Source organism: Oryctolagus cuniculus, chromosome 1, assembly GCF_964237555.1.
Source record: "Oryctolagus cuniculus chromosome 1, mOryCun1.1, whole genome shotgun sequence".
Lineage (NCBI taxonomy): Eukaryota > Metazoa > Chordata > Mammalia > Lagomorpha > Leporidae > Oryctolagus > Oryctolagus cuniculus.
In genome coordinates this window covers 176341110-176366876 of record NC_091432.1, presented here as the reverse complement: position 1 = coordinate 176366876, position 25767 = coordinate 176341110, and the positions used below count along the sequence as shown (strand labels likewise).

The 25767-nt window shown below is 39.4% G+C and overlaps 1 long non-coding RNA gene across 3 annotated transcripts in view; it reads right to left on the bottom strand.

Annotated features, from left to right (window-relative positions):
• The window catches only part of LOC103347814 (uncharacterized), a 29235-nt gene extending 10105 nt beyond the window's left edge, over nucleotides 1-19130 (bottom strand). The window contains exons 1-4 of one of the 3 annotated variants that reach the window (XR_007919537.2): nucleotides 7927-8068; nucleotides 7021-7123; nucleotides 3482-3682; nucleotides 930-1200 (exon numbers count right to left, since the gene is read on the bottom strand). This is a non-coding gene — a long non-coding RNA (uncharacterized lncRNA). Of the gene's footprint in view, nucleotides 1-929; nucleotides 1201-3481; nucleotides 3683-6704; nucleotides 7124-7926; nucleotides 8464-18066; nucleotides 18160-19039 lie in introns of those variants that run through there. The other 2 variants (XR_011379998.1, XR_011380005.1) reach the window with 2 other exon arrangements.
• Between the last annotated feature and the right edge of the window lie 6637 nt (nucleotides 19131-25767).

The following is a 25767-nucleotide window of genomic DNA, read 5'->3' as shown; positions in this document are numbered from 1 at the left end:
TTGAGTGCCTTGTTTAATATGGTGGTTGCAAAAATTGAGAACCTTAAAAAGTATTGCAGTGTGGCTAACTAAAATTGCAGGAAAGCTCCATGATGAATTAATATAAAATATCTTGCTTAGCCATTTGAACTTTACTATGCCCTGGCACTTAATGCCCAGTAGAGAGCATTGTTTGTGATGCGTTCCTAGTAAGAACCCGTGTAGAATTTTGCTTTGGAGTTTTTGTTAATGAGAACAGTCTAAGCATTATAACTAGCAATGCTGAAACTCATTAATCAAGGCCTATTGCTGACATACATCCCAGTCCTGTGCAGATTGGCAGGGGTGGGACTAAGGGGAGGAGGGAAGTCTACTCCAAGCAGAGGCCACTGTTCTTTAACTATAGTGGCTCTGCCATTAGGCATTGGAGTCCTCAACTGGATACTCTGCATGTGGCCCGTATATGAGGGAAGACAGGGAGCAAGGAGAACTGCTTGGAGGTGGTTGATACAAATCACTTGCCAAGCACATACCTTTGACTTTGTTAATGGCAAGAGCGGCTAGGAAATGTTGCTAAGTTCTAGGACCAGAAATGTCGGTCAGTATTTTCTACAGATTTAAAATGTGCTGTGGGGTAAAATTTTTGGATTAGAACTGGACAAATGAAAGGTAAAGGGTCAGCCTATTCTTGTTTGAAAAGCACAATGTGCAGCATTTTCTCAACAATATGGTTTTTCAGTAATGATATTTTCAAAACTTTCTGTGAATGGAAGATCCAAGTAGAAGAAAATGTAAGGAATCTCTCTCTTTCTCTCTCTCCCCTTCCTCTTTAACACACACACATACGCACATCTCATGACTGCCTAAAGTGTGATTAAGAGAAAATCCTATATTATCTACACACGTTTAACTTTCACTGGCAGATGAAAAGTTTTGCAAACAAGGTCAAGTTTTTTTAGCACCACATTGTATTTTATATATTTTAATATAAAATGAAACTTTGGTCTATTATTTATAATTATTTGATCTTAAATTTAAAATTCAAGAGGTTTGGGAGATTATAGGGTAAAGGGATAGGAGCATATAGGGTTTAAGCTTTTCAAAAAACTGGCTCCTGCCATCGGATCAGCGCGGTGCGCCGGCTGTGGTGGCCATTGGAGGGTGAGCCAACGGCAAAGGAAGACCTTTCTCTCCGTCTCTCTCTCTCACTGTCCACTCTGCCTGTCAAAAAAAATTATTATTATTACAAATGATCATAAGTTTACAAAGTGTTTAAGAAAATTTGTATTAATGAATGGTGGTATGATTTGGATGGCAATCCTTCAGGGCGAGTGTGGGGTATAATAAATACTGTGAACAAAAGGAATGAGTAAAACAGAGATTAAAAAGTGTCACTATATTCATAGAATGGCAGATGTCCTAAACAGCACTCTGGCCTCAGAATCAGCCCTTAAGGCATTCGGATTTGGCTAAAAAGCCCATGAGAGTATTTCAGGCATGGAAAGCCAAGACACTCTGGCAGAAAAAAAAAAAAAAAAAGACCTAAATGAAAGATCTCTATGAGTGAGATCCCAGTGGAAAGAACAGGTCTTCAAAGAAGGAGGTACCTTTCTCTGAAGGGAGGAGAGAACCTCCACTTTGACTATGACCTTGTCTAAACAAGATAAGAGTTGGAGAACTCAAAAGGCTTCCATAGCCTTGGCAACTCATGACTGGAGCATAGGGAGATTACTGATGCCATAAACAGGAGTGTCAATTTGTAAAGTCAACAACAGGAGTCACTGTGCACTTACTCCTCATATAGGATCTCTGTCCTTAATGTGCTGTACATTGAGATTTAATGCTATAATGAGTACTCAAACAGTATATTTCACTTTGTGTTTCTATGGGGTGCAAACTGTTGAAATCTTTACTTAATGTATACTAAACTGATCTTCTGTAAAAAAAAAAAAAAAAAAAAAAGAAATTATCAATTCCCAACTTGACTCTCACTGGGATTAAACATGACAATAGGTCTGATCTGATTTCATCATCATTTAAAAAATCATCTATTATTTTTCACTTTATGTTTCTGTGTGGGAGCAAACTGTTGAAATCTTTACTTAATGTATGCTAAACTGATCTTCTGTATATAAAGAGAATCGAAAATGAATCTTGATGTGAATGGAAGGGGAGAGGGAGTGGGAAAGGGGAGGGTTGCAGGTGGGAGGGACGGTATGGGGGGGAAGCCATTGTAATCCATAAGCTGTACTTTGGAAATTTATATTCATTAAATAAAAGTTAAAAAAAAAAGAAAGAATGGGCCATCAAAGAAGGAGGAGCCTGTCTCTGAAGGGAGGAGAGAACTTCCACTTTGACTATGACCTTGTCTAAATAAGATCAGAGTCGTCGAACTCAAAAGACTTCCATAGCCTTGGCAACTCATGACTGGAGCCTAAGGAGATTACTGACACCATAAACAAGAGTGTCAATTGGTTAAGTCAACAATAGGAGTCACTGTGCACTTACTCCTCATGTAGGATCTCTGTCCTTAATGTGTTGTCCAATGTGAATTAATGCTATAACTAGTACTCAAACAGTATTTTACACTTTATGTTCTGTGTGGGTGCAAACTGATGAAATCTTTACTTAATATATACTAAATTGATCTTCTGTATATAAAGAGAATTGAAAATGAATCTTGATGTGAATGGAATGGGAGAGGGAGCGGGAGATGGGAGGGGTGTGGGTGGGAGGGAAGTTATGGGGGAGGAGCCATTGTAATTCATAAGCTGTACTTTGGAAATTTATATTTGCTAAATACAAGTTAAAAAAAAGTGTCATTATAGGGATCAATTTTGCTGTACAAGTTAAGATATTGTAGGATACACACATCCCACATCAGTATGCCTAAATTCAATTCCAAGTTCAGTCTCCTGACTCTAGCTTCCTGCAAATACAGGAAGGGATCAAGTGATGGCTCAAGTGGTTGGATTTCTGCCACCCACATGGGAAACCCAGATTGAGTTCCTGCATCCTAGCTCACCCTAATCTGTTACGAGGCAGGGAGTGAACCTGCTTTTTCTCCGCCTCTCAAAAAATAAATTAAAAAAAATGTATCAGTGTTGCTGTCCCTTCTCTTTCCACTTTCCTTCCTCTTGTTTTCCTTTTTCTGAGGTACAGACCAGGAAGCCAGTCAATAATCCAGGCTGTGGAAGAAAATAAGAGAGATGGCATGCACACACAGACTTGTATACACACACATACACACACATGCATTTGTGACAAATAAAACAGAGAGAGACATAGATGTGTGCAACATTGTCAGATGCCCACTTGCAGCTGCCCAGGAGCTTGGCAAATGTCACTGTTTTGCAGGGAAGATTACTCTGAATTCTGCTAGAGAAGAATCCTCTTGAAATTGGGAGGCAGCTAGCAATCTCTGCCAAAGAAAGTAAATATTTATCCAAGGTCACTTAGCCAGTAAACTGAGGAGCCTAAGTTGTTTAAGTCCAAAGCTTACACATTTAAGGTGGTAATCAATTGCTCAGATCTGCAGAGATGGCAGCCTTGGTAGAGGTATCAGCGGTCTCTTCATGATCAACAGCGATTACTGAGCTGACATGTGCACTCATCCCCAGTTCCAGCTTCAAGGTCATCAAAGTCAAAGGTTGCCACAGGAGCCAGAGTTAGAGAGGAAAAAATATGACAGAGACCTGTGAAGCTGAATATACATGAAACAGTCTTAATAATAATAATAATTGGTCAGGGGATTCCATAATAGTGAGTAGGGGTAAGGGTCATGAAGCTGTTATTATGGCCTCTGCAGTTCCCATGTATCACGGGGAATGCTCTGTGATGAATGGGAGATTTGCAGATGTAGCAAAAACTTCCAGAATATTTATTCAGTGTGGGGGCTGAAAGAGCTGTGGTGGTGAGTGGAGATTATTTGAATTCACTCTCCTTTAATACAGTTTCCTTGCTTAACCCCTAAATGTTCTTCCTGTAACTGCAATATTCTCACTCTCCATAGACCAAGCAGCAAACATCTGAACCTGTTGCTGGCATTCTCTAGAAAGTGGAGTAAAGGTCTTTGCTTCAACTCCAAGTTCCTTTAGAAGTAATTAGCAGTGTCTTTGTGGAAGGCTGCCAGGCACTAGTTGCCTAACACTGGACACCAAGCCTGGTCCTATCAAATTATCTGGAGGATGGCGAAGAGCTTATCTGCAGTTACACTCTGCATGTCTCGGTGCCTGTAAGGGAACCAGGCAGACCTATGAAGCTGCAGCAATGGGAAGAATTATTTTTACCTCTCAGACTTGGAAATTAAAAAAAAAAAGTCTTGACATATTCTTTATTCTGTATAATTTCTCTTTTATATGAAATCTTTTTAAGTCAGAGGAGGGGAAAATAGTCTCCCAAATAATCCGAAGTAGAATTGCTTTTGGCTATTTTCAAATCTAAAAGAATCAGCCCAAACCATTTCAATCAAATCTTTTTTAACAGTAACAACAACAACAACAACACATTTCCCCTGAGTGTGAGGGTGGGAAGGCCAAGGTCCAACCTGATGTAAACAAAACGTCTCAGTAGAGCAGAGTTAGAGGTTAAATAAATGTTTCTAACAACAGAGATTTAAAACAGAACCTTTAAAAATAGATTCTACTGCCTGTGTGAAAAGGAAAGGTAACAATTGCCTTTAATCTTTTCTCTGAGTTCTGAGTGAGAAATTAAATTTAATGAATACATTCTGGAATAAAAAGAAAAAGAAAATTATGACTAAAACTGTGAATGAAAATAACTGGACAAGTAAGGAAAATACTCTGTTGAAAATACATCACATCTTAGTCATTTGGGTGGGACAAATGGTCTTTAAAATTTTCTTCTTACAGTGTATTGATCTTCTTTCAAATGATACATGGTCAATGAGGGGAAAATATGTAAACAAACCAAAAAAATGGCTGGCATTGTGGAGCAGTGGGTCTAGCTGCCACTTGGGACACCCACTTCCCATATCTGAGTGTCTGGTATGAATCTCATCTCTACTTCTAATCCAGCTACTTGCTAACACCCATCCTGGGAGGCAACAGATGATGGTTCAAGTACTTGGGTCCCTGTCGCCCACATGGACCACCCAGATGGAGTTCCTGGCTCCTGGCTTAGGTCTGATCCAGCCCTTTTCTATTGTCAGCATTTGGGGAGAGAACCAGCAGATAGAAGATTCCTCTTTCTCTGCTTTTCAAAGAATAATAATAATAAACTTTTTAATACTAATATCTATTAAATATTAACTTATATTAATATTTTGAAGTATTTCTTTTTTATGTTTCTTTTCTGTGCATATTCATACATATATTATAATTTCCTCTAATTAGCATCATATTGCATATACTGTTCTGTAACATCTTTTCTCATTTAGCAAGTCAAAGTAAGCATTATCCTATATCATTAAATATTGTTCTAAAGCATGGTTGTTAAATTGCTCTAGATTATTCCTTCTTACGTATGTACATACATAACTTCATTCACAGCTCTTTTATTTTCATCTAAACACATATTTTCAAATTTTTGCTAGTATAATCACATCTACAATTTACATTTTTCTACATGAATCTTTGTATGAATCCCAGTGTAAATTATTTTCTTAAGATTGTGTTTTAGAAGTCAAATTACTAGTCTGGGTGGCAAGAATATATTTAGAGATTTGGAAACATATTTCCAAAATAGCATTCAAAAAAGTTCTCTCAATATCATTCTCACCAGTAGGGTGAGCACCCATATCTCTCTCTGCCCTCACAAATTTACTTGATTAAATAAGGTTATGTATACCTCTTTTACCAGGTGAGATATTTTCATTTCTATTATATACTAAAATTGATAATACAATTAAACATCTTTTCCTACACTTAGGATTTATTCAAGTTTCTCTTTTGGTTCATTGTCTCTTCATGTTCTTTGACTATTTTCTCACAGCACAATTGTACTTTTCTCATTAATTTGTTAGAATTCATACTCAATGTGGTAACTATTTTCCCAGTTGTTCATTTGTTGAATTATTTTGCTTATGATTATTTTGTTGCTACTGCTGTTATACAAAACTCTAATTTTCATGTAGTCAGCTCTTACTATTTTCATTAGTTTGTCTACATGTTTATAAAGGCCCATCATAGTCTCTGTCGGATAAATGTTCAGTTTTGGTTTTGTCTCTTAACATTAAATTATATTTCAGCTTAAGGAACTGCAGCACAAATGAGCTTAGGGATCTTTATGTGATAAAAAGGCCACTCAGTGGGGACACAATGAAAGGGAAGTAACCAACATGTCCCAGGCTTCTGTAAACAGACGAGATTTCTGATACTGTAATACAGGAAACAGAAGGGAGTAAAAGATTTATGAACAATGGAGGAAACTGTCCCTTTCAGGCAAAAGTCTGAATGGTTTTTATGATGGTTCCCAGAGCTAAGCCTGTAAGATCTGAAAACAAGAAACAGTTTTCAGGTCCCAAGCAACTATACCAGACATTGGAAGAAAGTGAGCCTGCATGTGTCTGCAAAGGCAAGTAAAAAACAAAGATGTGAAAAATGTTGGTGAAGCAACTATATTTAAAGGCTGAACTTTAAGTAGTCACTTCTACAAAGGCAGAAGATTTGCCTCATTTGCTGTCAAAGCCGTGATAGAATCAACATAACTCTAGATCAGAGTGGAGTCATAGAACAAGACCAACGGATCATGAAGAAGGACACAGCTGCCAGAGGGAAATATGTATTTGCTTTAATGGCACCAAGAAGAGACAGAGCTATGTGCACTGTGTTTAGCTAGCAATTTTACCAACTCATGTTGGGAAGTATTTATGCTGTCAGCCTGACTTACTAAAATTTTACTTAAGCTTAATCTTTATATATTATGGAGTCATCCTCAGTTTTCTTCTGCTTGTTGTTGATGTTGTTGTTTCACAATATCTCTGATTTGGAGAACCCACTTGAATATCCACTTAAATTTCATTAAAGTCAGTATTCTAACCCACATGGTCTTGTGTGGTAATGATCATGTATATTTAGGTACCAAGAGTTGGAGTCTGCAGCCAATGGATCCTTCCTCAGGAAGACAGAGAAGGGAAGTTGATTACCTTCTGGGGATGCATGGTGATGGTTGATCAAGGAACCACCTGTGGGATGAGGAGAGCAATACAGAATCACTTGTGATATGAAGATAACATTGTCAGAGGAAATGATCAAGGTAGCATCAGATATGCAGACTGTACTTGAGTGCTCAACTATTGGCATCAGAACTGGTTTCAAGCAGAGCCCTTCTAGCTTTTGGCTGCAAAAGCTTAGGCAAGCTATATAATTTCTCTGAGCATCAGATTCCAAATTCTGTAAAGTACTGTCAGTGCTAACATCATAAAAGTGAAGTTGGGATTAAATTAGATAATATATATTAATAACTTAATCTTCCAACCACATAGCCATAGTTATTTATTGACTCAAAAATGGGATTATTTACATTATTATAAATAGCAATTGAGAAAAACTGATGCATTTCCAGAATTGTCCCCACATAAAAAAATCAAGTGAAATTACTACAGCCTGTTATTTGCCTATGAACTCGTATTGATTAATAGCCCATCAATTAGTGTTGTTAGTGAAATTTTACAGGAAAAATTGTTTGTATGAGTAAAAGCTCAGATGCAACATGGTATTGCCAAATTGTGGAGAAAATGAAAATATCATCAATACTGCAAGTCATCACTAGCTTTGTTATTCATGAGGCAGGCGGTGGCTTTCTGTTATTAGATAGCCAAATCAGATGAGAATCTACCATGAAACATTTATCCACTGCTTATCATGTCTTGGGAGTTTTGCTAACTGTTCTCACTTAAATTGTCACTTAACCTTAATATAACCATGGGACAAGAATTATAAGTAGTTGCAATGTATACGAACAGAAATTGAGTCACTAAGGACTTACGGAAACTCTGCGAAATCAAATGTCATGTAGTGGTTGAGCTGGAGTTTTCACTGAGTTCTTCTTATTTCAAGCTGGATCAACTGTTCATGTGCGGTGAACATTAACCTGTTGTAGACTGACTCACAGGCAGCTTTCCTTGCAACTATAACAGGAAGAGGAAAACATAAAACCCTACCGCTCCACCCCCGTCAGGCAATTGGGAAGTGATTGCAAAAATTTCAGCTGAGTCATTGTGTAGCTAAAGGAGGATCTATTAAGTGGTTTCAGCTTGTGTGTGTATGCATGCGTGTGTGTGTTCAGAGAAGACTTGAATAGCTGGAAGGCATAAAAAGAAAGGAATTCATTGTTATAGTAATGTAGTAACTTGCTTAATATAGAGTAAATGTATATATTTTGCTTTAAAATTTTAGATTGAAAATTTGTGCTGAACTTAACTTTGAAGAAATATAAATTTGACCCAAAGGTGCTTGTTGGACACTTAATAAAGGACAACTCCAAGGGGCTGGCACTGTGGCATAGAGAGTAAAGCTGCCGCCTACAGTGTCGGCATTATATATGGGTGCTGGTGCTACTCAACTTCCAATCCAGCCCTCTGCTATGGCCTGGGAAAGCAGTAGAAGATGGCCCAGGTACTTGGGTCCCTGCATCCAAGTGAAAGACCTAGAAGAAGCTCCTGGCTCTTGGCTTCAGATTGGTACAGCTTGGAATGGTGCAGCTCTGGCCAGTGTGGCCAATTGGGGAGTGAACCACTGGATGGAAGACCTCTCTCTCTACCTCTCCTTCTCTCTCTGTATAACTCTGACTTTCAAATAAGTAATTCACTAAATGAATAAATAAATCTTTTTTTTAAAAGGACAAAACTATAGCATTCACTAATGGAGTAATATCCAAGTGGGCCAGTCTTGGGGGACCGATGGCCATTTCAAGCAGTTCTTTTTGACATTGGAGAGGAAAACCCAATGGATACTCATCTCAGATTTTGGGAAATGTGCTATGGGAATGGCGAGACAGGTGGAACTAGAACAAGGGACCAAGGCTCTGTATTGGGTTGGATGTTTCCTTAAGGGAGATAAGAAGTCATAGACTGAAGGGAAGCACAGCAAGATTGTGATATACCCAGAAAATCCAACCAACTGCAAAGACTTTAGTGGGTGGGTCCTTGTTTCCAACCAACTGCAAAGGCTTTAGTGTGTGGGTTCTTGTTCTTGAACTATGAGAATAATCTTACATGTATACAGTTTTAAATACCATCACTTATGTTGTAACATCTAACACAGATTTTACAGGGCAGGGGATGAAGCCATCAGAGGGAAGAGATTCACTCTGTGCTCACACACTTTTTTTTGAGTTCCTTCTACTAGCAGGTATTCTCCACATCACATTGATGGCTGTCCCAGGACCCCTTCACTGACACAGGAGCCACAGAAGAAAGTCTAACAGTATAGCAGGAACAATGTAAACTCTCCTTTCCCCAAAATACTTTATAAGCAGATGACCTTTTAGAAGGACGCAAACAAGTGAAAACTGATCTATATTTAAAGACAACAGACTAATACCAGCCACAAATAATTGTGCCTCTTCTAGATGTGAGAAATATCATCTACCAGGTAATGATCTGAGTTTGTACAGCAATCTCGATTACTGGAAATTAAAGTTCATTTTCAAAACTGAAGTTAAAAGGAGCACTTTATGGTTGCATTCCAGTTTTCCTGAACTACCCAGTGTTTTCCTCCACTATTAAAGACAACAAAGTTGACCCTCTGGTCACTCCCACTGAACCTTAAAGGCCATCTAAGGGAAAACAGGATGTGGCTAAGAACAATGACACCTCTGTAAACCACAAACAGAGCCAGCAGATGAATAAAGCCCTGGTGTGTTTCAGAAAGTCAGAAGAAAAGCATGGATTCAAAATGAGAACAATGATTGTGGAAACATTATTGTTCATTTTACCCACCAACCTTACAGTTCCACCTTCCTACTCTTGCTAGGTCATTTTTACCTGAGGATAATGCCAGGAAATGATCAGCTATGTATCAGGTGCCCTCGTGCCTGCACACTGAGGCCCAATGTGAGCCTTTGCATGTCCATCATCACTATTGGGATCTGTTAGAAGACAAATTTTTTAAACTACTCATATTCTTATTATGAAAATATTTTGCATGGATTTCAACACTTTGCACCAAAATAGAGTTATCATTTAATTCCATTTCCTCAAGTTTTTTGAAGGACTGTCATATGTGTATTTACAGATTTTAAGTATAAATATAACTGTAGTCACTTAAATCCAATAGATTTGAAGAATGCAGGTAAGGCAAAGGGATTATTACTAGCACTCAAAAAAGTTTTTATAGGGTGTAAAACATTTCACAATTAGCAAAATTTAGATTTCTGTTAAAATGTATGGAAAATGAATATGGAAAGCTGTGAGCAGGAGGTATTTTGCAGTTTTCTAAATTATTGTCACGATGGGAGCACCTGTGAAAATGAACAAGGGAAAAAAATCAATTCCAAGCAATAAAGCAATCACAATGCATTAAGATATTACTCTAACAATCAGCTCTTTCCTCTAGCTCCATTTCCTTCAAACATTCTTAATCTATGTGCAGGGGTTTTAGAATTCGAAGCAGTTGTAAAGAAAGACATAGTCATTTAAACCTAACTAATTTAGAAGAACATTAGCTCAAGAGCAAAATATCAGGCACAATCTATTAAGTTTACTATTTCTGCTATTCATCAATTTAACTGATGGTTACAAGTACAATATACAGGCAATAGCCAAGGCATTCAGACTAAATGAAAGAGAAAAGTGAAACTACATGATGTTTTAAGAAGTAGATTTTAAAAGTTCTTTTACTTTTTCACCTCCCCCCCCACTTCGTATCACTTGTAAAAAATAATTAGAGATGGTAAAAGTTCATATAAAAGTCCAGAATGAGTGTATGAATAGGCTATTCATGAAAAAGTTGACTTGCTCCTTCTAAGGGTCACAAAGTGCTTAACAGATACTCCAGGAGGCAAGTTAGAGAAAATTTGGGAGGAAAATGGTCCCATGGATATTTCTTTTTAGATCCTGGAGATGATTAGACTGGTGGTCCTGCTGTGTAAACCATTGTATATGAACTTTATGGTGGCTTTCTATTACCTACTCTATACTGACATTTGGATTTAGTACTTTTAAAATGTAGTTTACTGCTTCTGATAGCAAAACTATTAACAAATGATAAGTCCCTTGAGGGCAGGTACCAAATCTCATTCATCTTGATCTTATTCATAACGCTTCACAAATTGTTGGGCCCATATCACTGTAACTACCCAATAGCGGACCAGCGAAAGATAGAGCATTTGTTCAAAATAGTACTTTTTTGTCTTTTCCTTGGTTTTGAACTTGGCACTTCTTTATATTTCCAGCTTAACTTGTCTTCACTTACGTTACTAACAAGCAGCTTAGGGAACCAAAATGGCATCTCTCAGTAATTAGTATGGTTACCCAAGGACACCCCTTATTTTGAATTCTGTTTTGCTGTTTACCTTTTCATTTTATTTTCCATCTTGGCACTTGGATATCCTGCCTGTATTTTGCTAAGATGTTGCTGACGTAGGTAGAAAACACTTGAAATTTATGTGTTCTTGCAATTTCTTATATTTTGTTGCTGGAACACTTTGAAATCCTCCAATTTTGTACAGAAGCTGTCAACATAAGGGACAAACTGATGATTGATAGAAATGTGAGTCTAAACTTTTATGTTGCCAAGCTGCTCATTTTAAAAGCACAGTGAATTACAGGAGAACTAAAATCTGTAGAACTGGAACGTTTCCCCTCATTTCTCAAAGTTTGAGTGATAAGCAATGTTCCTCTGCAATGAAAGACTTTTATTTACCTCATTGATGATTTGTACTGGGAAATATCTCAACCAAGTTTGTAGTCATCTGTGTTTTTAAAAAGAAATAAGTAATCTTTTGAATAGTAAACATCTGATGCCTTCTTTTGCATTATATGGGATCCACTAAAATTATCTCCAGTTGTGACTGTAGTCATGGTTTTGGAAACCAATAGCTCAAAGAAAATATGAACTTATCCAAATGAGATTATTTCAACATCTATATTACATAATAAAGGTAGTGATATAAGTGGCCAAAGAAAAGGGACTCACTCCCACCTTCTTTGCAAAACTAAAAAATTTAACATGGGATTAATGGACAAAAGATTTGTCATTAAAGTGATGTAGTAGGAAGATAACAACTCACCCACCCAATAACAGATAAAACTAGTTTTTGTATCATAAGATAATAAGGTAGATCTCCAGAAAAATTTGGCATCTCTTGCTGAATATTTCTTCTTCTTATACTACTGTCATCTCTGGGTCTCCTTGTCCTCATTCCAAAAATAACAATAACAAAATAAAAACAGAAGTAACCAAATTTCCTCTCTATTATCTAAGGCTGATATTCATTATTTCCTTCCTTAATATCACTCTTGAATTCTGTGACCCAGGCCATTATTTTTCCAACTCTTATTTCACATTTTAGCAGTAACACTCAGCTTAGCACTAACTGTCGAAATGATTTTTCTTCCAAATAAACTGTAGATTTTTTAATATTAACTGCTAACATCAAGCTTCTAGTTTGGCCTCTAGATTGTTTTACAGGTGTCAATTCCTTTCATTCTCACTCAGCTCTATTAGTATTCTGATTTAAAACGTGAAAAGCAGGCTCTGAGAGGTTGAGTAGCTTGTTCAAAAATCACAGCTAACAAGAAGTAGAGCTTGGATTTCCATAATCAAAATGCCATATTCCTGCAGAAACATGTTTACCTGCAGAAACACCATAGCTGGGCATTAGGTATTCAGAGTCTGGTAAAGAGGTGGTAGTTAGTTGTACCTAATCACAAACTCTCAATAAATTTGTTCCTCTTGATTATCCCCTCCCTGCAGCCCCACTTTCTCTACCCTAAACCCCTCCCCTTTCCATGCAGCAGAAAGCTGTAACTTCTGCAAAATCACTGCTCAAAACCAGCACAAGCCAAAAATAACCAACATGGCTGACAACTGTATACCCAAGATGATCTTTAGCTAGTTATACTATAATTTACTAAAATGACTATAGCTGATACTCCTATACCCATATGCCCCCGACACCATGACACTTCCAAGATTTCCAAAAAAGGGCAAGGAAATGGATAGTATTAAAATCTACCCCAAACTCTACCTTCTACAAATATTGAAGTAAACACTGCTCTAGATACTACACCCTGTGCCTCTAGATTATATCAATGGATGACCAAAAACCTTACTGAGTGCAGCTAACCCTTGTGCATGCCCTCATTCTCTCTTGAGTATGTACTTCCATGCAAATAAATCTAATTCATCTGTTAACCTTTATCTACATCTTTTCCTCAAATTCTTTTTGCATGGGAGATAAGCGCCTGCACACAGCTATCTGATGACATCGGGACACAGCAGCTCAACAATACTCTGACCTAATTTAAGAAAGTAGAGTAGTCTCTTAGAAATGTATTGTCATTCTCTGGGACTTCTCATCTGATCCCCAAAGAGTCTGGTACAATCAGAAATGAGACATAATGGATAAGAAGGAAGAGCCATGAAGGCAAAGATATCTACAATTACAGCCCATTTGTGGCATGCAGTCAGCTACCAGCTCTTGGGTACAAAATTTTATTTTGTTGTTATTAACACTTATTAATGTCATCTTTGTTTATCAGCCTGAAAAATGCTGTAAAATTCATACATGAAAGAGATGTTGTGAGTATCCACTTTCAGTGAAGTAGCATGTAAAGAGAGAAACTCAGATTTATTGAGCACCCATTATATAGGAGGCCCTGTGTTGGGTGATTTGCACATACTATTCTGACATACTCAAAAGGAGCCTAGGAAATAGATGTCACTAACAATTTTATAAATAAGGAAACTGAGGAGGACATTTTATCCTCAAATTTTACCTTGTATTCACCACTGTATGTGCTTTAACTTCTACTTTTTAATTACTGTGCAAGTTTGCTCTTATTATCCTAATTTTTATAGTTGATGAAATTGAGACTTAGGTTGTACATCTTACTCAGTATGGCAGATCACCCAAGAAGCCAGCATTCAAACCGAGTTCTGTCTCATTTCAACATCTGTGTTTCTAACTGAATGATTTAAATTCTTGAAAATAATTTAAAAGCATAAATCATTCAATAAATATTTCTAGTGTTGCAAAAGGTGTGATTATGGCCTAGGGCCATAGAGAAAAGGACAAAAATGAGCTCTGTGGTTATATCCAACTGCCTATTTGACAACTCTGTTAATGTCCAAGTAATATGACTAAAACTGAACTTTTCATTATTTTCCACAAATTTACTCTGCCTGTAATTTTACCCATCTTGGTTGATGGTAAGTGAATTTTACTTACCCAAGCTAAAAACAAACAGACAAAACACATGGAACTACCTTTGAGTCTCTCTTTTTCACCATTCGAATTTCAATTTTAGGAAAATCAATCTGCTTCTCTCTTCATAATTCTCATATATCCAAAATTTAGCTGCCAAGATCTTCCATTGCTATCTTCCTAATCTGAGCATTTCTCACTTGGATTACACATGAGTCTTCCAGTATCTTTCTCTATTTTTACTTTGCTTCCACATAGTGTATTCTAAACACAACAGGCACAGTGATTGTTTATATTAATCAGGGCCCATTCAGAACAGAGGAATCACATTTGTGTGTTAACAGAGAGACTATAATGCAAATTATTGGTAACTAGAATAAACTTATTGCCTGAGAACCTGCACAGGTGAAAATAAATATAATGGAAGTAGAAACAGAGGGAAACAAGGGTAGATGTTGGAGCAGAGTAGGTTAAGCCACCACTTGAGATGCCCACATCCCATATCTGAGTGCCAATTCAAGTCCTGGCTTTTCTCTTTCTTATATATAAACATATATACATATGTATATATATACATATATGTATATATATAGATTCATTTATCTATTGAAAGGTAGAGTTACAAGGAAAAAGGGAGAGGGAGAGGGAGAGGGAGAGAGAGAAGGAGAGAGAGAATCTTCCATCCATAACTTCACTCCCCAAATGTCCACAAAGGCTGGAGCTGTGCCAGTTCAAAACCAGGAGCCAGGAGCTTCTTCCAGGACTCCCATTGGATACAGGGGCCCCAGGACTTGGCCCATCTTCCAGTGCTTTCCCAGGCACATCAGCAGGGAGCTGGATTGGAAGTAGACTAGCCAGGACTCAAACTGGTGCCCACTGGGGAAACTGGTGCCACAAGCAGCGGCTTTACCCTCTGTACTTTAGCACCGGTCCCGACTTCTCTGTTTTTTATGTAGCTTACTGCTAAAGAGTCCTGGAAGCCAGCAGAAGATGGCTCAGGTGTTTGGCCACATGCCAAACATAGAGAAAACTCAGATACAGGTCTGGGTTCGTGGCTTTGGCCTGGCCCAGCCCTGGCTATTGTGGAAGATCTCTCTCCCTGTCTCATACTCTGTGTCTCTCTATCTCTCTGTCACTGTGCTTTTCAAGTAGGTACAAATAAAGATATAAACATTAAAAAAATATAAGAAGAAGTAGCTTCAATGGCTGAGGGGATAGAGGCAAGAAGCCAGAAATATTAGGACATCACTGCTCAGTCTCTAAGGAGAAGCGTGGAGTGGCAGATGCTGATGTTTCTGAGAGGGTGTTGAGGCTAGTTCTGGACTCCTCCAAACACTGAACATCCCTGCCACAAGAAGTAACTACCTCTGGGTTGAAGAAACATTGCTGGGAGCAAAAAAGCGGAAAGGAAACCCACAAGGTGCCGACTAGAGAAAAAAATTCCCTTCTTTCTCCTTCATTCTTGCCTTCTCTAAAACCCCCTGTTGGCAAAGCCTGATAAGGATCCACTTACAAAATAAAGTTTGCAGATTCCCATTCCTAAAGTCTAGTATAAAAAATAAATCTGGGGGCTGACGCTGTGGTGTAGTGGGTAAAGCTGCCACTTGCAGTGCTGGCATCCCATATGGGTGCCAGTTCGAGTCCTGGCTGCCTCACTTCCAATCCAGCTCTCTGCTGTCACCTGGGAAAGCAGTAGCATATGGCCCAAGCCCTTGGTCCCCTGCACCCACGTGAGAGATCCAGAAGAAGCTCCTGGCTTCAGATCAGCACAGTTCCAGCTGTTGTGGCCAATTTGGGAGTGAACCAGCGGATGGAAAACCTCTCTCTCTCTCTCTCTCTCTCTCTCTCTCTCTTACCTCTCCTCTCTCTATGTAACTCCAACTTTCAAATGAATAAATAAGTCTTTAAAAAAAGAATAAATCTGGAGCTGAGAACCCATAGCTTAATAAAGGGAGCAGGCATTTAGACGAGCAGTTATGACCCCTGCATCCCACATCAGAGTGAGTTGGTTCAGTTCCTGGCTCTGGCTCTTGACTTTAACTTCCTGCCAGTGCAAACTCTGGGAGGAAGTGATCCTGACTCAAGAAATGGGCTTCCTGCCTCTCATTTGGGAGGCCTGAACTGAGTTCCTAACTCCTAACTCTAGCCTCAGTCTAGTCTCAATTGTTGCAACCATTTGGGGAGTGAACCAGAGGAGAGGAGCTCTTTCTGTCGGTCACTTTATCTCTTCATCTCTCTCTTTGTCTCTCTGCCTCACAAATAATTAATAATAATAATGATGATGATGATGTTAAATAAGTTATACCTTCCTTTGATTAAAAGCTAAAAGGGCTCACAATTTTACAAGCATAGAATCCAAAATCCTGACGGTGAACTACAGAGTTCTTATATGACCTGGTCTTCATATTTCTGATCTTTTCTTCAACTTCTCTATAGCTTGTTCTCTCTGCTCTAGATACTTTTTCTGAAATACATATGACATGCTATACCTTAAAGCCTTTGCTCAAGCTGTCCCTTCTACTAGTTCTGGAATATTCTTTCCACAGTCATTATGTGGCTTGACTCCCCCTCCTTTTTCAATCCTTTGATCATATTCTGTCTTTTCATGAATTCTTTTTTTAAAAAAGATTTATTTATTTATTTGAAAGTCAGAGTTATACAGAGAGGAGAGGTAGAGAGAAAGAGAGGTCTGTCCTCCACCCGATGGCTCACTCTCCAGTTTGCCGCAACAGCCGGAGCTGTGCCGATCCAAAGCCAGGAGCCAAGAGCTTCTTCCAGGTCCCCCACATGGGTACAGGGGCCCAAGGACTTGGGCCATCCTCCACCGCCCTCACAGGTCATAGCAGAGAGCAGGATAGGAAGTGGAGCAGCCGCATCTCAAACCAGCGCCCTATGGGATGCCGGTGCCTCATACCAGAGCGTTAACCCACTGCGCCACATCTCTGGCCCCTCATGAATTCCTATCCTGACAACCTTGTTTAACACATCAATCTGCCCCCCTACTCCTACCCTGCATTTTCAATTCTGGTACTCAACTGTGTTCTCTCTTTTCAGTAGTACTCATCACCATCTATTATATTGTATAATTTATTTGTGTATTACATTCAATATTATAGTCTCTTTCTTCACTCCTATAATGTAAGTTCCATAAGAGCAAGCATCCTTATGTTTTCACTTGCATGGATCAAGCATCTAGAACAATGCTTAGCACAGAATCAACACATCTTTATGGGAATGAAAAATTTCACTGTAGTAGAGTTACTCCTGGGAATGAGAAGAATGACCTTAAACTTAGAATGCTCTAAAAGTAACTCATGTGGGATATTTAGATATTCTTGGACATTTTACTGCTGTTTTACTTTGTAAATACAAAGAATTGTGTTTTTTTATTTTTATTTATTTATTTTTGGACAGGCAGAGTGGACAGTGAGAGAGAGACAGAGAGAAAGGTCTTCCTTTGCCATTGGTTCACCCTCCAATGGCCACCATGGCTGGCGTGCTGCGGCCAGCACACCACACTGATCTGAAGCCAGTAGCCAGGTGCTTCCCCTGGTCTCCCATGCGGGTGCAGGGCCCAAGCACTTGGGCCATCCTCCACTGCACTCCCAGGCCTTAGCAGAGGGCTGGCCTGGAAGAGGGGCAACTGGGACAGAATCCGACGCCCCGACAGGGACTAGAACCAGGTGTGCCGGCGCCGCAAGGTGGAGGATTAGCCTAGTGAGCCGCAGCGCCAGCAAAGAATTGTGTTTTGCTTACCATAATATAGAGATTCAGTGGCTTTTCATGGGTTAAGCCTCACAGTAGTAGAGGTGAGTCCTGGAGTATAGCAGTTTCATGAAGGAAGGTAGCCTGGAATAAAAATTCTGTCTCAAATAATGATGAAGTGGTTTATCCACAGTCAAATAAAGGGTTAGTTGCTCAGCAAAATACATGAACATAAAACAACAATTGCATCATTAAGACATTAAAAGTCAAATCAATATTTTCACTTATACATTGATACTTATCTTTCTAAGTCAAAAGGGACCGATTTTGAAGGACTTTTTACTGGTGGAAGAAAAGTAGCATTTCAAATAATAAAGTGGCAGTTACATAGCTGATTGCTTTATACTATTTCATTACCTTAAACCAATGTTTTATGTACTTTTCCTAAATGTGTATTGTATTTCATAATAGAGGAATGAAAAAAAGTTTTCAAAATCATATATGGGGAAACATTCATGAAAACAGAGACAAAAACAAATTGAGGGCAAGCTATAATAATATTGTGTTTTGAGGCAGTGTGATGAATTTACTTCAAAATTGCAAATCTCCTGCCGCTTCTACCCCTGTGAGATCGTGGTGTGATTGCTTGGCTCTGTCCCAGAGAGGGTGACTGGGGAAGGGCTGGCAGCCGCAGGCAGGAGAAGCACACAGTGTTGGTGGGCAGGCAGCAAGGAGACAAAGGCTCTGCAGTGTTCTCTCAGACAGGCCACGATCAAACTCCCTCGGAGTGATTAGCCTCTGGGGGACACAGCAATAACAGACTCACACAGGTTCTCAAAACAAAGTCACAGCTTTCACGAAGCCAATAACTTCTGGCCTATGTGAGCCCTGCGAACGGGTTCTCCTCCTTCAGCGAGGCCTCTGAAGTTCCTCACAGCCTACAGGAAAGTTACAAAAAAACAACTCTTCCTGTGTCTTACAGAATACACAACAGACACCTCCAGAGGACTAATGGGCGACTCACGGATACTCCTGGAAGCGTTCTTGAGAGCGAGGTGGGAAGAGGAGAAAAAGACTACAGAGCGGAGGCTTGATAACTTGCTGACTGAGCAGTGACAAAGCACTAACAGGAAGGGAGAGGCCCTGTGCAGCCCGAAGGCAAAATAAACCGACAACTGTGGGGAAGATAGGACTGAGAGAGAAGTCAAAATAGGCATACCAGGAGCTGTCTCAGCAGGCCTAGGCGGAGAAATCCCCAGGCTCGCCACAAATCCATGTGGCATAAAGACTGTAAGCCCTAACAGGAGAAATGAATGGAAACCGCAAACATGCTGCACACCATCCCATCCGGGTCACCTGGCAGAGAAATCATGTAACTACCGCATGAGGGTGTTGGCCTGGGGGAAGAGAGAATTCCACAAAGAATTCTCTTCCCTCACATTAGGGACAGTTTTTTCTGATAGATCAAGCTTTAGTGACATCAAAAACTTCCGCTCCATCTCTGTCGATGCTGGGAGTGTCTCATCCCACCTTTCCTCTCCCAGGGTCTAAGATAAGTTATGAAGAGGTCATAGGGAATGAGCTTGAGAAGTAAAATTATAAAGAAATCTAAATTTTATTGCCCCCCACAGCCACCTCTCTCCTCCATATTCCCTAGTACCCCATCTGAAACAAACCCTTCTCCTCCCTAGCCCTCACTTCTTTTTGACTCCAAGGAAAAGTTTTTTCTTTGAAAGCAAGCAAAACCAGAAAGATCTATCCAACCACGTTTTGCGAATATTTTTAGTGATAGATGCAAACTTATTTGTCCTCCCTTTCAAGCTGGAAAGCCAAGTCTGCAAGAAAATCTGCTAAGACCTGGAGCAGACCAGTAGCTCCATTGTTTCTTACAGATTACAGTCACTCCTCCTTATTGGTAGATATTTTGTGCAATTTACAGCTTTCAGCCAAGAATTCTATCCCAACAGAAACGTTCAAAGACTTTAACTTTGGGTGCAGCACCACTTTGGGCACTACCTCAAGAGCAGATCTGCTATAAACCCATTAGCATTTCCCTTATCCACAAAATGTACTTAACGAACTCCATGTTAGATACTTTTTAAAATATTTAATACCCTGAATGCTTTCTTCTCAATTCATGGCATTTAAATAGTACCCCTTTCCTCAAATTTGAGCCAACATCTTTTTGAAGCTCGATTGCTTCACCTGCATAGTTAACATGTTTGGTGCATGAGTTGGGAGGACTTAACCACTCACATGTTCCTCTCTGGGAGCTATATCAACCATATTCCCCACTGAAAGAATAGGTCAAGTTCCACATGATCCTTCTTTCCAGTACGATGCAGTATATCAGAGATACACAATCTACCCCAAGACCAGTGAGTTCATTACCTGGCTAGAATATCTCAGGCCAATTCACTTTCTCTTGAACTAAAAGACACCAGACACAAAGGATAAGTCAAATGAATCTTTAGATTTTCCAGCATTTCCCAGGAAGATTTTGTAGAGCTACCATTTCTAGAATTTTTATAATGAAATAAATTTAATATTTCCAAATTTTAAGCTATGTTAAAATATAAAAGATGGATATAGAAACTGCCCATGTGCCTCCTCCCTATAACGGAAGACTGAGAAGCGTGCACTCCAATAAGACTAGCTATGCTAGCTCATTTGACTGTCAGAGCTGCAGCTGGCAAATGGAAGTATTGGATCCATACAAGGAGAGTGACTTGGGCTCACCATGTAGGACCAGCTGTAAGCAGTGGAAGTCGGTCTAGTGAAAGAATAGACAGGAGGGCTGGTGCTGTGGCTCACTTGGTTAATCCTCCACCTGGGGTGCGGCATCCCATATGGGTGCCAGGTTCTAGTGCTGGTTGTTCCTCTTCCAGTCCAATTCTCTGCTGTGGCGTGGAAAGGCAGTGGAGGATGGCCCAAGTGCTTGGGCCCCTGCACCCACATCGGAGACCAGGAGGAAGCACCTGGCTCTTGGCTTCGGATCAGCGTAGTTCCAGCCATAGCAGCCATTTGGGGAGTGAACCAATGGAGGAAGACCTTTCTCTCTGTGTCTCTCTTTCACTATCTAACTCTGTCAAATAAATAAAAAATAAATAAAAAAAGAAAGAACAGACAGGCAATAACAAGATAACTAGAGCTAAAATAAAGCATGCACACTCTGAGAAATGGAGTGAGGACATTTCATGACCCTTGGGAGACCAATGACTAATTCTGTTTCTTTCATCCATCTAGCTGTAGCTAGGAGAAGAACTGACAATACTTTTTATTTGTGTGTTTGGAAGTTTGCCTTAGCAAGACCCCTTCTCTTTTGGTACAGTTGAAAGGTTTCTGTTTCTTGAAGCCATAACAGGTTTAATTCAACATATAAATAATGGAAGATTGGGCTTCCAAATTCTTACAGTAACAGAACCAAGATTTACTATCATTTCAATAGAGTAACTTTGCTAATTTTAATTATTTATGTATTTTGTCTAAACACACTATAATGAAGTATTAGATTTTAAAGCAATATGAAATGCTTAATGAATCACAGCTTTGTTATAAGACATTTATTTTTGCTTTTTTTTTGATATTCTAAAAACACCTAATAAAAGAAAGGCAAGGAGGGCTCCAAGATGGCGGAATAGGGAGGGAATTCACTGATAGTCCAGCAAAAGATAGTTTAATAAAAGTGGAGATACTGTAGTCTCAGGGAAGAGTTAGGGAAAAAACTGCAGAGGAAACTCTTCTGGAATTAGAGGGACATGGTGGACCTACGTGGAGGGCATGGGCGCCCATGGCTTGGGCGCCATGGCTCAACTGGTGAGTCTATGCACCAGCGCTGGAAAGGGAGGTGAGGCGAAACAATAGTAGCCTGAGACACTGATGGAAAAGCAGCAGGAAGAGCCTAGAGGGAACAAGGCTTGAAGCCCTGTGGGGGAAAGTACACCAGCCTAACTAGAGGAGAGAAAAAAAATAAAAGGGACCTGTAGGACACGATTCTCTTCACTCAACTTACAAAGACGAGCGAGACAATAGAGCAGGTGCCATTTTGGACATACATAACAGCTGCACCACCTCGGGGCTGTGCCCACCCTCAGCCAATCAGAAAAACCTAACTCTGGTGTGGAGAAATAACAGGAGACTAAGACCTAGTGAATGTGTGGAACTTAGGAACCAGGTCTGTGAAAAAAAAAAAAAAAAGAGGGTGTGGCCGGCGCTGTGGCTCACTAGGCTGATCCTCCACCTGCGGCACTGGCACCCAGAGTTCTAGTCCCAGTCGGGGCACCAGATTCTGTCCCAGTTGCCCCTCTTTCAGGCCAGCTCTCTTCTATGGCCCGGGAGTGCAGTGGAGGATGGCCCAAGTGCGTGGGCCCTGCACCTACATGGGAGACCAGGAGAGGCACCTGGCTCCTGGCTTCAGATCAGCACGGTGCGCTGGCCGCAGCGCGCCAGCCATGGCGGCCACTGGAGGGTGAACCAATGGCAAAGGAAGACCTTTCTCTGTCTCTCTCTCTCACTGTCCACTCTGCCTGTCCAAAAAATAAAAATAAAAAAGAGAGTGTGTGGGAGAACTCATGGTGTGACTAAGACATGAGTAGTCTCAGTGGGAGATGCCACAAATTTGGGCGGCTTTGGCTACCTGGTGAGAGACATTGCAGGGGAATCTGAGCTTACACTGAGAACTGCACAGATCCTTTGTATGGTCCTTGGGACAGAGCAGACTAATATTATACCCACTGGGGCTAGGCATGAAGGAGAAGAGCTCAGCTGAGCGGAATTACTTCCCTTCTGAATTAAAAAAAAAATGAAGAGAGAGAGAGAGAGAGAGAGAGAGAGAGAGAGATTTACCATGCCAAACCTGGGTGTGTCACCTTTGGCACACCCTTAACTCTGAAGCACTGAATAGAGCTCTCTGGCCACACCCAACACAAGCCTCTAGAGATTCACCAAAAGCAGACAATCCTCTTAATCTAGAGTCATAGCATAACAAGAAAAGCCACCATAGCAAAAAATAAAGAAGAAGAAGAAACCAAAGAATATCTCCACAATACCAAATAACAAATACAGAAACCAAGGAAACAAGAACAAGGAAGACATCATGATGCTCCCAAATGAACATGATACTCCAATGCAAGATTATGAAGATGATGGAATAGAAGAAATTCAAGATACGGATTTCAAAAAATTTATGATAAGAACATTTATAAGTTATGTAAAACAAATGCATGAACTACTGAAATCCATACAGGACAGGGCAGAAAATCTCACTCATGAAAATGAAATCTTAAGGAGGAATCAAAAAAAGGGGAGGGTTGTGGGTGGGAGGGACGTTATGAAGGGGGAAGCCATTGTAATCCATAAGCTGTACTTTGGAAATTTATATTCATTAAATGAAAGTTTGAAAGCAAAAAAAAAAGAACATGAAATTGAGATATTGAAGAGAAATCAAAATGAAATGAAGAATTCAACAGAACAAATGAAAAACACATGTGAGAGCCTTAAAAACAGAATCAGTGAGGCAGAAGAGAGAATATCAGACTTAGAAGACAGAGAACAGGAGAGTATACAGTCAAACCAAAGAAAAGAAGAGGAAATTAGAAATCTAAAATATATTGTTGGCAATCTACAGGATACTATTAAAAACCCAACATTTGGGTTCTAGGAGTCCCTGAAGGCATGGAGAGAGAGAAAGGCCTTTTTAGTGAGATACTAGCAGAAAACTTCCCAGGTTTGGAGAAGGACAGAGACATCCAAGTACAGGAAGCACATATAACCCCCAATAAACATGACCAAAAGAGATCCTCACCATGACACATTTTAATCAAAGTCACCACAGTGAAACAAAGAAAAGATTCTAAAATGTGTAAGAGAGAAATATCAGATTAGTTTCAGAGGATCTCCAATTAGACTCACAGAAGAATTCTCATCAGAAACCCTATAGGCTAGGAGGGAATGGAGAGATATTGCCCAAGTGCTAAGAAAAAAAACTGCCAGCACAGAATATTATATACTGCAAAGCTCTCATTTGTGAATGAAGGTGAAATAAAGACCTTTCATAGCAAACAGAAATTGAAAGAATTTGTCGCCACTCGTCCAGCCCTGAAAAAGATGCTTAAAGATGTGTTACATACAGAAACACAGAAACATGGCCATCAATATGAAAGAAGGTAAAGGAAGAAAATCTCCCAGCAAAAGATCACACGAAGTTCAAAGCATATATTAGAAATATCTTTGGAAAAATGGCAGGTTAAAGTCACTACTTATCAATAGTCACATTGAATGTAAATGGCCTCAACTCTCTAGGTAAAAGACTTGGACTGGCTGAATGGATTAAAAAACAAAACCCATCTATTTGCTGTTTACAAGAAACACATCTTTCCAACAAAGATGCATGCAGACTGAAAGTGAAAGGTTGGAAAAAGATATTCTATGCCAACAGAAACCAAAATAGAGCTGGCGTAGCCATCTTAATGTCAGACAAAATAAACTTTAACACAAAAACTGTTAAGAGAGACAAAGAGGGGCACTGTATAATGATTAAGGGATCAATTCAACAGGAAGATATAACTATTATAAATGTATATGCACCTAATTACAGGGCACCAGTTTGTTTAAAAGATATGTTAAGGAACTTAAAGGGAGACTTAGACTCCAATACAAAGTATTGGGGAACTTCAATACTCCACTTTCAGCAAAAGACAGATCAACCAGACAGTAAATCAACAAGGAAATGGCAGATTTAATCGACACTATACACCAAATGGATCTAACAGACATCTACAGAGCTTTTCACTATACACTTAAAGAATACACATTCTTCTCAACAGTATATGGAACCTACTCTAGGATTGACCATATACTAGGCCATAAAGCAAGTCTCAGCAAATTCAAAAGAATTGGAATCATATCATGCATCTTCTCAGACCACCATGGAATGAAGCTGGAAATTAGCAACTCAGGAATCCCTGGAGCATATGCAAACACATGGAGACTGAATAACATGCTCATGAATGAACAGTAGGTCATAAAGAAATCAAAGGAGAAATCAAAAATTTTCTGGACGTAAATGAGGACTATAACACAACATATCAAAATTCATGGATACAGCAAAAGCAGTATTAAGAGGAAAGTTTATAGCAATAGGTGCCTACATCAAGAAATTGGAAAGGCACCAAATATATGAGCAATCAATGTACCTCAAGGATCTAGAAAAACTGCAGCAAGCCAGATCTAAAACTAGTATGAGAAGAGAAATAATTAAAATTAGAGAAGAAATCAATATAATTGATCCAAAAAAATTACAAAAAATCAGCGAAACGAGGAGCTTTTTTTTGAAAAAATAAACAAAATTGGCACACCATTGGCCCAACTAAGTAAAAAAAAGGAGGGAGAAGACCCAAATCAATAAAATCAGAGATGAAAAAGGGAATGTAAAAATAGACACCACAGAAATAAAAAAGAGTCATCAGAAATTACTACAAGGAGTAGTATGCCAGCAAACAGGGAAATCTATCAGAAATGGATAGATTCCTGGACGTATGCATCCTACCTAAATTGAAGCATGAAGACATAGAAAACCTAAACAGACTCATAGACGAGACAGAAATTGATTCAGTAATAAAGACTCTCCCAACAAAGAAAAGCCCAGGACCAGATGAATTCACTGCTGAATTCTACCAGACATTTAAAGAAGAACTAACTCCAATTCTTCTCAAACTATTCAGAACAATCAAAAAAGAGGGAATCCTCCCAGAT